The sequence below is a fragment of the Hyperolius riggenbachi genome, chromosome 10 (genome assembly GCF_040937935.1).
Source record: "Hyperolius riggenbachi isolate aHypRig1 chromosome 10, aHypRig1.pri, whole genome shotgun sequence".
In the NCBI taxonomy this organism is placed as follows: domain Eukaryota; kingdom Metazoa; phylum Chordata; class Amphibia; order Anura; family Hyperoliidae; genus Hyperolius; species Hyperolius riggenbachi.
Window position 1 is genome coordinate 294880351 of NC_090655.1, and position 13627 is coordinate 294893977.

Here is a 13627-nt window from a genome sequence, read left to right on the forward strand (position 1 = left end):
AGTCCCATCACCGCTACCTCCAGTCCCATCACCTCTGCCTCCAGTCACCTCTGCCTCCAGTCCCATCACCGCTGCCTCCAGTCCCATCACCGCTGCCTCCAGTCCCATCACCTCTGCCTCCAGTCCTATCACCTCTGCCTCCAGTCCCATCACCTCTGCCTCCAGTCCCATCACCTCTACCTCCAGTCCCATCACCTCTACCTCCAGTCCCATCACCTCTGCCTCCAGTCCCATCACCTCTGCCTCCAGTCCCATCACCTCTGCCTCCAGTCCCATCACCGCTACCTCCAGTCCCATCACCTCTGCCTCCAGTCACCTCTGCCTCCAGTCCCATCACCTCTGCCTCCAGTCCCATCACCTCTGCCTCCAGTCCCATCACCTCTGCCTCCAGTCACCTCTGCCTCCAGTCCCATCACCTCTGCCTCCAGTCACCTCTGCCTCCAGTCCCATCACCTCTGCCTCCAGTCCCATCACCTCTGCCTCCAGTCCCATCACCTCTGCCTCCAGTCCCATCACCGCTACCTCCAGTCCCATCACCTCTGCCTCCAGTCACCTCTGCCTCCAGTCCCATCACCGCTGCCTCCAGTCCCATCACCTCTGCCTCCAGTCCCACCACCGCTGCCTCCAGTCCCATCACCTCTACCTCCAGTCCCATCACCGCTGCCTCCAGTCCCATCACCTCTACCTCCACTCCCATCACCGCTACCTCCAGTCCCATCACCGCTACCTCCAGTCCCATCACCTCTGCCTCCAGTCCTATCACCTCTGCCTCCAGTCCCATCACCTCTGCCTCCAGTCCCATCACCTCTGCCTCCAGTCCCATCACCTCTGCCTCCAGTCCCATCACAGCTGCCTCCAGTCCCATCACCGCTGCCTCCAGTCCCATCACCTCTGCCTCCAGTCTCATCACCGCTGCCTCCATTCCCATCACCTCTGCCTCCAGTCCCATCACCGCTGCCTCCAGTCCTATCACCTCTGCCTCCAGTCCCATCACCGCTGCCTCCAGTCCCATCACCGCTGCCTCCAGTCCCATCACCTCTGCCTCCAGTCCCATCACCGCTGCCTCCAGTCCCATCACCGCTGCCTCCAGTCCCATCACCACTACCTCCAGTCCCATCACCTCTAGCTCCAGTCCCATCACCGCTGCCTCCAGTCCCATCACCTCTGCCTCCTGTCACATTTGCCTCCAGTGCCATCACCTCTGCCTCCAGTCCCATCACCGCTACCTCCAGTGCCATCACCTCTGCCTCCAGTCCCATCACCTCTGCCTCCAGTCCCATCACCGCTACCTCCAGTCCCATCACCTCTGCCTCCAGTCCCATCACCTCTGCCTCCAGTCCCATCACCTCTGCCTCCAGTCCTATCACCTCTGCCTCCAGTCCCATCACCTCTGCCTCCAGTCCCATCACCTCTACCTCCAGTCCCATCACCTCTGCCTCCTGTCACATTTGCCTCCAGTGCCATCACCTCTGCCTCCAGTCCCATCACCGCTACCTCCAGTGCCATCACCTCTGCCTCCAGTCCTATCACCTCTGCCTCCAGTCCTATCACCTCTGCCTCCAGTCCTATCACCTCTGCCTCCTGTCCCATCACCGCTACCTCCTGTCCCATCACCTCTGCCTCCAGTCCCATCACCGCTACCTCCAGACCCATCATCGCTGCCTCCATTCCCATCACCGCTGCCTCCATTCCCATCACCGCTGCCTCCAGTCCCATCACCGCTGCCTCCAGTCCCATCACCTCTGCCTCCAGTCCCATCACCTCTGCCTCCAGTCCCATCACCTCTGCCTCCAGTCCCATCACCTCTGCCTCCAGTCACCTCTGCCTCCAGTCCCATCACCTCTGCCTCCAGTCACCTCTGCCTCCAGTCCCATCACCTCTGCCTCCAGTCCCATCACCTCTGCCTCCAGTCCCATCACCTCTGCCTCCAGTCCCATCACCTCTACCTCCAGTCCCATCACCTCTGCCTCCTGTCACATTTGCCTCCAGTGCCATCACCTCTGCCTCCAGTCCCATCACCGCTACCTCCAGTGCCATCACCTCTGCCTCCAGTCCCATCACCTCTGCCTCCAGTCCCATCACCGCTACCTCCAGTCCCATCACCTCTGCCTCCAGTCCCATCACCTCTGCCTCCAGTCCCATCACCTCTGCCTCTAGTCCTATCACCTCTGCCTCCAGTCCCATCACCTCTGCCTCCAGTCCCATCACCTCTACCTCCAGTCCCATCACCTCTGCCTCCTGTCACATTTGCCTCCAGTGCCATCACCTCTGCCTCCAGTCCCATCACCGCTACCTCCAGTGCCATCACCTCTGCCTCCAGTCCTATCACCTCTGCCTCCAGTCCTATCACCTCTGCCTCCTGTCCTATCACCGCTACCTCCTGTTCCATCACCTCTGCCTCCAGTCCCATCACCGCTACCTCCAGACCCATCACCGCTGCCTCCATTCCCATCACTTCTGCCTCCAGTCCCATCACCGCTACCTCCAGTCCCATCACCGCTTCCTCCAGTCCCATCACCTCTGCCTCCAGTCACCTCTGCCTCCAGTCCCATCACCTCTGCCTCCAGTCCCATCACCTCTGCCTCCAGTCCTATCACCTCTGCCTCCAGTCCCATCACCTCTGCCTCCAGTCCCATCACCTCTACCTCCAGTCCCATCACCTCTGCCTCCTGTCACATTTGCCTCCAGTCCCATCACCTCTGCCTCCAGTCCCATCACCTCTGCCTCCAGTCCTATCACCTCTGCCTCCAGTCCCATCACCTCTGCCTCCAGTCCTATCACCTCTGCCTCCTGTCCCATCACCGCTACCTCCTGTTCCATCACCTCTGCCTCCAGTCCCATCACCTCTGCCTCCAGTCCCATCACCTCTGCCTCCAGTCCCATCACCGCTACCTCCAGACCCATCACCGCTGCCTCCAGTCCCATCACCGCTACCTCCAGTCCCATCACCTCTGCCTCCAGTCACCTCTGCCTCCAGTCCCATCACCTCTACCTCCAGTCCCATCACCTCTGCCTCCAGTCCCACCACCGCTGCCTCCAGTCCCATCACCTCTACCTCCAGTCCCATCACCTCTGCCTCCTGTCACATTTGCCTCCAGTCCCATCACCTCTGCCTCCAGTCCCATCACCTCTGCCTCCAGTCCCATCACCTCTGCCTCCAGTCCTATCACCTCTGCCTCCAGTCCCATCACCGCTACCTCCAGTCCCATCACCGCTGCCTCCAGTCCCATCACCTCTGCCTCCAGTCCCATCACCGCTACCTCCAGTCCCATCACCTCTGCCTCCAGTCACCTCTGCCTCCAGTCCCATCACCTCTACCTCCAGTCCCATCACCGCTGCCTCCAGTCCCATCACCTCTGCCTCCAGTCCCATCACCGCTACCTCCAGTCCCATCACCTCTGCCTCCAGTCACCTCTGCCTCCAGTCCCATCACCTCTACCTCCAGTCCCATCACCGCTGCCTCCAGTCCCATCACCTCTACCTCCACTCCCATCACCGCTACCTCCAGTCCCATCACTTCTGCCTCCAGTCCCATCACCGCTACCTCCAGTCCCATCACCTCTGCCTCCAGTCACCTCTGCCTCCAGTCCCATCACCGCTGCCTCCAGTCCCATCACCTCTACCTCCAGTCCCATCACCTCTGCCTCCAGTCCCATCACCTCTGCCTCCAGTCCCATCACCGCTGCCTCCAGTCCCATCACCTCTGCCTCCAGTCCCATCACCGCTGCCTCCAGTCCCATCACTTCTGCCACCAGTCCCATCACCTCTGCCTCCAGTCCCATCACCTCTACCTCCAGTCCCATCACCTCTGCCTCCAGTCACCTCTGCCTCCAGTCCCATCACCGCTGCCTCCAGTCCCATCACTTCTGCCACCAGTCCCATCACCGCTGCCACCAGTCCTATCACCACTACCTCCAGACCCATCACCGCTGCCTCCAGTCCCATCACCTCTGCCACCAGTCCTATCACCTCTGCCTCCAGTGCCATCACCGCTACCTCCAGACCCATCACCTCTGCCTCCAGTCCCATCACCGCTGCCTCCAGTCCCATCACCTCTGCCTCCAGTCCCATCACCGCTACCTCCAGTCCCATCACCTCTGCCTCCAGTCCCATCACCTCTGCCTCCAGTCCCATCACCTCTGCCTCCAGTTACCTCTGCCTCCAGTCCCACCACCTCTGCCTCCAGTCACCTCTGCCTCCAGTCCCATCACCTCTGCCTCCAGTCCCATCACCTCTGCCTCCAGTCCCATCACCTCTGCCTCCAGTCCCATCACTTCTGCCACCAGTCCCATCACCGCTGCCACCAGTCCTATCACCACTACCTCCAGACCCATCACCGCTGCCTCCAGTCCCATCACCTCTGCCACCAGTCCTATCACCTCTGCCTCCAGTGCCATCACCGCTACCTCCAGACCCATCACCTCTGCCTCCAGTCCCATCACCTCTGCCTCCAGTCCCATCACCTCTGCCTCCAGTCACCGCTGCCTCCAGTCCTATCACCGCTACCTCCAGACCCATCACCGCTGCCTCCAGTCCCATCACCTCTGCCTCCAGTCCCATCACTTCTGCCTCCAGTCCCATCACCGCTGCCTCCAGTCCCATCACCTCTAGCTCCAGTCCCATCACCTCTGCCTCCTGTCCCATCACCGCTGCCTCCAGTCCCATCACTTCTGCCTCCAGTCCCATCACCGCTGCCTCCAGTCCCATCACCTCTAGCTCCAGTCCCATCACCTCTGCCTCCAGTCCCATCACCTCTGCCTCCAGTCCCATCACCTCTGCCTCCAGTCCCATCACCGCTGCCTCCAGTCCCATCACCGCTGCCTCCAGTCCCATCACTGCTACCTCCAGTCCCATCACTTCTGCCTCCAGTCCCATCACTTCTGCCTCCAGTCCCATCACCTCTGCCTCCAGACCCATCACTTCTGCCTCCAGTCCCATCACCGCTACCTCCAGTCCCATCACCACTACCTCCAGACACATCACCTCTGCTTCCAGTCACCTCTGCCTCCAGTCCCATCACCGCTGCCTCCAGTCCCATCACCTCTGCCTCCAGTCCCACCACCGCTGCCTCCAGTCCCATCACCTCTACCTCCAGTCCCATCACCGCTGCCTCCAGTCCCATCACCTCTACCTCCACTCCCATCACCGCTACCTCCAGTCCCATCACCGCTACCTCCAGTCCCATCACCTCTGCCTCCAGTCCCATCACCTCTGCCTCCAGTCCCATCACCGCTACCTCCAGTCCCATCACCTCTGCCTCCAGTCCTATCACCTCTGCCTCCAGTCCCATCACCGCTGCCTCCAGTCCCATCACCTCTGCCTCCAGTCCCATCACCTCTGCCTCCAGTCCCATCACCGCTGCCTCCAGTCCCATCACCTCTGCCTCCAGTCCCATCACCTCTGCCTCCAGTCCCATCACCTCTACCTCCAGTCCCATCACCTCTGCCTCCAGTCCCATCACCTCTGCCTCCAGTCCCATCACCTCTACCTCCAGTCCTATCACCTCTGCCTCCTGTCCCATCACCTCTGCCTCCAGTCCCATCACCTCTGCCTCCAGTCCCATCACCTCTACCTCCAGTCCCATCACCTCTGCCTCCAGTCCCATCACCTCTGCCTCCAGTCCCATCACCACTGCCTCCAGTCCCATCACCGCTACCTCCAGTCCCATCACCTCTGCCTCCAGTCCCATCACCGCTACCTCCAGTCCCATCACCTCTGCCTCCAGTCCCATCACCTCTGCCTCCAGTCCCATCACCTCTGCCTCCAGTTACCTCTGCCTCCAGTCCCACCACCTCTGCCTCCAGTCACCTCTGCCTCCACTCCCATCACCGCTACCTCCAGTCCCATCACCTCTGCCTCCAGTCCCATCACCTCTGCCTCCAGTCCCATCACCTCTGCCTCCAGTCCCATCACCGCTGCCACCAGTCCCATCACCGCTGCCTCCAGTCCCATCACCTCTACCTCCAGTCCTATCACCTCTGCCTCCTGTCCCATCACCTCTGCCTCCAGTCCCATCACCTCTGCCTCCAGTCCCATCACCTCTGCCTCCAGTCCCATCACCGCTGCCTCCAGTCCCATCACCGCTGCCTCCAGTCCCATCACCTCTGCCTCCAGTCCCATCACCTCTGCCTCCAGTCCCATCACCGCTGCCTCCAGTCCCATCACTTCTGCCTCCAGTCCCATCACCTCTACCTCCAGTCCCATCACCTCTGCCTCCAGTCCCATCACCTCTGCCTCCAGTCCCATCACCTCTGCCTCCAGTCCCATCACCGCTGCCTCCAGTCCCATCACCGCTACCTCCAGTCCCATCACCTCTGCCTCCAGTCACCTCTGCCTCCAGTCCCATCACCGCTGCCTCCAGTCCCATCACCGCTGCCTCCAGTCCCATCACCTCTGCCTCCAGTCCTATCACCTCTGCCTCCAGTCCCATCACCTCTGCCTCCAGTCCCATCACCTCTACCTCCAGTCCCATCACCTCTACCTCCAGTCCCATCACCTCTGCCTCCAGTCCCATCACCTCTGCCTCCAGTCCCATCACCTCTGCCTCCAGTCCCATCACCGCTACCTCCAGTCCCATCACCTCTGCCTCCAGTCACCTCTGCCTCCAGTCCCATCACCTCTGCCTCCAGTCCCATCACCTCTGCCTCCAGTCCCATCACCTCTGCCTCCAGTCACCTCTGCCTCCAGTCCCATCACCTCTGCCTCCAGTCACCTCTGCCTCCAGTCCCATCACCTCTGCCTCCAGTCCCATCACCTCTGCCTCCAGTCCCATCACCTCTGCCTCCAGTCCCATCACCGCTACCTCCAGTCCCATCACCTCTGCCTCCAGTCACCTCTGCCTCCAGTCCCATCACCGCTGCCTCCAGTCCCATCACCTCTGCCTCCAGTCCCACCACCGCTGCCTCCAGTCCCATCACCTCTACCTCCAGTCCCATCACCGCTGCCTCCAGTCCCATCACCTCTACCTCCACTCCCATCACCGCTACCTCCAGTCCCATCACCGCTACCTCCAGTCCCATCACCTCTGCCTCCAGTCCTATCACCTCTGCCTCCAGTCCCATCACCTCTGCCTCCAGTCCCATCACCTCTGCCTCCAGTCCCATCACCTCTGCCTCCAGTCCCATCACAGCTGCCTCCAGTCCCATCACCGCTGCCTCCAGTCCCATCACCTCTGCCTCCAGTCTCATCACCGCTGCCTCCATTCCCATCACCTCTGCCTCCAGTCCCATCACCGCTGCCTCCAGTCCTATCACCTCTGCCTCCAGTCCCATCACCGCTGCCTCCAGTCCCATCACCGCTGCCTCCAGTCCCATCACCTCTGCCTCCAGTCCCATCACCGCTGCCTCCAGTCCCATCACCGCTGCCTCCAGTCCCATCACCACTACCTCCAGTCCCATCACCTCTAGCTCCAGTCCCATCACCGCTGCCTCCAGTCCCATCACCTCTGCCTCCTGTCACATTTGCCTCCAGTGCCATCACCTCTGCCTCCAGTCCCATCACCGCTACCTCCAGTGCCATCACCTCTGCCTCCAGTCCCATCACCTCTGCCTCCAGTCCCATCACCGCTACCTCCAGTCCCATCACCTCTGCCTCCAGTCCCATCACCTCTGCCTCCAGTCCCATCACCTCTGCCTCCAGTCCTATCACCTCTGCCTCCAGTCCCATCACCTCTGCCTCCAGTCCCATCACCTCTACCTCCAGTCCCATCACCTCTGCCTCCTGTCACATTTGCCTCCAGTGCCATCACCTCTGCCTCCAGTCCCATCACCGCTACCTCCAGTGCCATCACCTCTGCCTCCAGTCCTATCACCTCTGCCTCCAGTCCTATCACCTCTGCCTCCAGTCCTATCACCTCTGCCTCCTGTCCCATCACCGCTACCTCCTGTCCCATCACCTCTGCCTCCAGTCCCATCACCGCTACCTCCAGACCCATCATCGCTGCCTCCATTCCCATCACCGCTGCCTCCATTCCCATCACCGCTGCCTCCAGTCCCATCACCGCTGCCTCCAGTCCCATCACCTCTGCCTCCAGTCCCATCACCTCTGCCTCCAGTCCCATCACCTCTGCCTCCAGTCCCATCACCTCTGCCTCCAGTCACCTCTGCCTCCAGTCCCATCACCTCTGCCTCCAGTCACCTCTGCCTCCAGTCCCATCACCTCTGCCTCCAGTCCCATCACCTCTGCCTCCAGTCCCATCACCTCTGCCTCCAGTCCCATCACCTCTACCTCCAGTCCCATCACCTCTGCCTCCTGTCACATTTGCCTCCAGTGCCATCACCTCTGCCTCCAGTCCCATCACCGCTACCTCCAGTGCCATCACCTCTGCCTCCAGTCCCATCACCTCTGCCTCCAGTCCCATCACCGCTACCTCCAGTCCCATCACCTCTGCCTCCAGTCCCATCACCTCTGCCTCCAGTCCCATCACCTCTGCCTCTAGTCCTATCACCTCTGCCTCCAGTCCCATCACCTCTGCCTCCAGTCCCATCACCTCTACCTCCAGTCCCATCACCTCTGCCTCCTGTCACATTTGCCTCCAGTGCCATCACCTCTGCCTCCAGTCCCATCACCGCTACCTCCAGTGCCATCACCTCTGCCTCCAGTCCTATCACCTCTGCCTCCAGTCCTATCACCTCTGCCTCCTGTCCTATCACCGCTACCTCCTGTTCCATCACCTCTGCCTCCAGTCCCATCACCGCTACCTCCAGACCCATCACCGCTGCCTCCATTCCCATCACTTCTGCCTCCAGTCCCATCACCGCTACCTCCAGTCCCATCACCGCTTCCTCCAGTCCCATCACCTCTGCCTCCAGTCACCTCTGCCTCCAGTCCCATCACCTCTGCCTCCAGTCCCATCACCTCTGCCTCCAGTCCTATCACCTCTGCCTCCAGTCCCATCACCTCTGCCTCCAGTCCCATCACCTCTACCTCCAGTCCCATCACCTCTGCCTCCTGTCACATTTGCCTCCAGTCCCATCACCTCTGCCTCCAGTCCCATCACCTCTGCCTCCAGTCCTATCACCTCTGCCTCCAGTCCCATCACCTCTGCCTCCAGTCCTATCACCTCTGCCTCCTGTCCCATCACCGCTACCTCCTGTTCCATCACCTCTGCCTCCAGTCCCATCACCTCTGCCTCCAGTCCCATCACCTCTGCCTCCAGTCCCATCACCGCTACCTCCAGACCCATCACCGCTGCCTCCAGTCCCATCACCGCTACCTCCAGTCCCATCACCTCTGCCTCCAGTCACCTCTGCCTCCAGTCCCATCACCTCTACCTCCAGTCCCATCACCTCTGCCTCCAGTCCCACCACCGCTGCCTCCAGTCCCATCACCTCTACCTCCAGTCCCATCACCTCTGCCTCCTGTCACATTTGCCTCCAGTCCCATCACCTCTGCCTCCAGTCCCATCACCTCTGCCTCCAGTCCCATCACCTCTGCCTCCAGTCCTATCACCTCTGCCTCCAGTCCCATCACCGCTACCTCCAGTCCCATCACCGCTGCCTCCAGTCCCATCACCTCTGCCTCCAGTCCCATCACCGCTACCTCCAGTCCCATCACCTCTGCCTCCAGTCACCTCTGCCTCCAGTCCCATCACCTCTACCTCCAGTCCCATCACCGCTGCCTCCAGTCCCATCACCTCTGCCTCCAGTCCCATCACCGCTACCTCCAGTCCCATCACCTCTGCCTCCAGTCACCTCTGCCTCCAGTCCCATCACCTCTACCTCCAGTCCCATCACCGCTGCCTCCAGTCCCATCACCTCTACCTCCACTCCCATCACCGCTACCTCCAGTCCCATCACTTCTGCCTCCAGTCCCATCACCGCTACCTCCAGTCCCATCACCTCTGCCTCCAGTCACCTCTGCCTCCAGTCCCATCACCGCTGCCTCCAGTCCCATCACCTCTACCTCCAGTCCCATCACCTCTGCCTCCAGTCCCATCACCGCTGCCTCCAGTCCCATCACCTCTGCCTCCAGTCCCATCACCGCTGCCTCCAGTCCCATCACTTCTGCCACCAGTCCCATCACCTCTGCCTCCAGTCCCATCACCTCTACCTCCAGTCCCATCACCTCTGCCTCCAGTCACCTCTGCCTCCAGTCCCATCACCGCTGCCTCCAGTCCCATCACTTCTGCCACCAGTCCCATCACCGCTGCCACCAGTCCTATCACCACTACCTCCAGACCCATCACCGCTGCCTCCAGTCCCATCACCTCTGCCACCAGTCCTATCACCTCTGCCTCCAGTGCCATCACCGCTACCTCCAGACCCATCACCTCTGCCTCCAGTCCCATCACCGCTGCCTCCAGTCCCATCACCTCTGCCTCCAGTCCCATCACCGCTACCTCCAGTCCCATCACCTCTGCCTCCAGTCCCATCACCTCTGCCTCCAGTCCCATCACCTCTGCCTCCAGTTACCTCTGCCTCCAGTCCCACCACCTCTGCCTCCAGTCACCTCTGCCTCCAGTCCCATCACCTCTGCCTCCAGTCCCATCACCTCTGCCTCCAGTCCCATCACCTCTGCCTCCAGTCCCATCACTTCTGCCACCAGTCCCATCACCGCTGCCACCAGTCCTATCACCACTACCTCCAGACCCATCACCGCTGCCTCCAGTCCCATCACCTCTGCCACCAGTCCTATCACCTCTGCCTCCAGTGCCATCACCGCTACCTCCAGACCCATCACCTCTGCCTCCAGTCCCATCACCTCTGCCTCCAGTCCCATCACCTCTGCCTCCAGTCACCGCTGCCTCCAGTCCTATCACCGCTACCTCCAGACCCATCACCGCTGCCTCCAGTCCCATCACCTCTGCCTCCAGTCCCATCACTTCTGCCTCCAGTCCCATCACCGCTGCCTCCAGTCCCATCACCTCTAGCTCCAGTCCCATCACCTCTGCCTCCTGTCCCATCACCGCTGCCTCCAGTCCCATCACTTCTGCCTCCAGTCCCATCACCGCTGCCTCCAGTCCCATCACCTCTAGCTCCAGTCCCATCACCTCTGCCTCCAGTCCCATCACCTCTGCCTCCAGTCCCATCACCTCTGCCTCCAGTCCCATCACCGCTGCCTCCAGTCCCATCACCGCTGCCTCCAGTCCCATCACTGCTACCTCCAGTCCCATCACTTCTGCCTCCAGTCCCATCACTTCTGCCTCCAGTCCCATCACCTCTGCCTCCAGACCCATCACTTCTGCCTCCAGTCCCATCACCGCTACCTCCAGTCCCATCACCACTACCTCCAGACACATCACCTCTGCTTCCAGTCACCTCTGCCTCCAGTCCCATCACCGCTGCCTCCAGTCCCATCACCTCTGCCTCCAGTCCCACCACCGCTGCCTCCAGTCCCATCACCTCTACCTCCAGTCCCATCACCGCTGCCTCCAGTCCCATCACCTCTACCTCCACTCCCATCACCGCTACCTCCAGTCCCATCACCGCTACCTCCAGTCCCATCACCTCTGCCTCCAGTCCCATCACCTCTGCCTCCAGTCCCATCACCGCTACCTCCAGTCCCATCACCTCTGCCTCCAGTCCTATCACCTCTGCCTCCAGTCCCATCACCGCTGCCTCCAGTCCCATCACCTCTGCCTCCAGTCCCATCACCTCTGCCTCCAGTCCCATCACCGCTGCCTCCAGTCCCATCACCTCTGCCTCCAGTCCCATCACCTCTGCCTCCAGTCCCATCACCTCTACCTCCAGTCCCATCACCTCTGCCTCCAGTCCCATCACCTCTGCCTCCAGTCCCATCACCTCTACCTCCAGTCCTATCACCTCTGCCTCCTGTCCCATCACCTCTGCCTCCAGTCCCATCACCTCTGCCTCCAGTCCCATCACCTCTACCTCCAGTCCCATCACCTCTGCCTCCAGTCCCATCACCTCTGCCTCCAGTCCCATCACCACTGCCTCCAGTCCCATCACCGCTACCTCCAGTCCCATCACCTCTGCCTCCAGTCCCATCACCGCTACCTCCAGTCCCATCACCTCTGCCTCCAGTCCCATCACCTCTGCCTCCAGTCCCATCACCTCTGCCTCCAGTTACCTCTGCCTCCAGTCCCACCACCTCTGCCTCCAGTCACCTCTGCCTCCACTCCCATCACCGCTACCTCCAGTCCCATCACCTCTGCCTCCAGTCCCATCACCTCTGCCTCCAGTCCCATCACCTCTGCCTCCAGTCCCATCACCGCTGCCACCAGTCCCATCACCGCTGCCTCCAGTCCCATCACCTCTACCTCCAGTCCTATCACCTCTGCCTCCTGTCCCATCACCTCTGCCTCCAGTCCCATCACCTCTGCCTCCAGTCCCATCACCTCTGCCTCCAGTCCCATCACCGCTGCCTCCAGTCCCATCACCGCTGCCTCCAGTCCCATCACCTCTGCCTCCAGTCCCATCACCTCTGCCTCCAGTCCCATCACCGCTGCCTCCAGTCCCATCACTTCTGCCTCCAGTCCCATCACCTCTACCTCCAGTCCCATCACCTCTGCCTCCAGTCCCATCACCTCTGCCTCCAGTCCCATCACCTCTGCCTCCAGTCCCATCACCGCTGCCTCCAGTCCCATCACTTCTGCCTCCAGTCCCATCACCTCTACCTCCAGTCCCATCACCTCTGCCTCCAGTCCCATCACCTCTGCCTCCAGTCCCATCACCTCTGCCTCCAGTCCCATCACCTCTGCCTCCAGTCCCATCACCTCTGCCTCCAGTCCCATCACCTCTGCCTCCAGTCCCATCACCTCTGCCTCCAGTCCCATCACCTCTGCCTCCAGTCCCATCACTTCTGCCTCCAGTCCCATCACCTCTGCCTCCAGTCACCTCTACCTCCAGTCCCATCACCTCTGCCTCCAGTCCCATCACCGCTGCCTCCAGTCCCATCACTTCTGCCTCCAGTCCCATCACCGCTGCCTCCAGTCCCATCACTTCTGCCTCCAGTCCCATCACCTCTACCTCCAGTCCCATCACCGCTGCCTCCTGTCCCATCACCTCTGCCTCCAGTCCCATCACCTCTGCCTCCAGTCCTATCACCTCTGCCTCCTGTCCCATCACCTCTGCCTCCAGTCCCATCACCTCTGCCTCCAGTCCCATCACCTCTGCCTCCAGTCCCATCACCGCTGCCTCCAGTCCCATCACTTCTGCCTCCAGTCCCATCACCGCTGCCTCCAGTCCCATCACTTCTGCCTCCAGTCCCATCACCTCTACCTCCAGTCCCATCACCGCTGCCTCCTGTCCCATCACCTCTGCCTCCAGTCCCATCACCTCTGCCTCCAGTCCCATCACCTCTGCCTCCAGTCCCATCACCGCTACCTCCAGTCCCATCACCTCTGCCTCCAGTCCCATCACCGCTACCTCCAGTCCCATCACCTCTGCCTCCAGTCCCATCACCGCTACCTCCAGTCCCATCACCTCTGCCTCCAGTCCCATCACCTCTGCCTCCAGTCCCATCACCTCTGCCTCCAGTTACCTCTGCCTCCAGTCCCACCACCTCTGCCTCCAGTCACCTCTGCCTCCACTCCCATCACCGCTACCTCCAGTCCCATCACCTCTGCCTCCAGTCCCATCACCTCTGCCTCCAGTCCCATCACCTCTGCCTCCAGTCCCATCACCGCTGCCACCAGTCCCATCACCGCTGCCTCCAGTCCCATCAC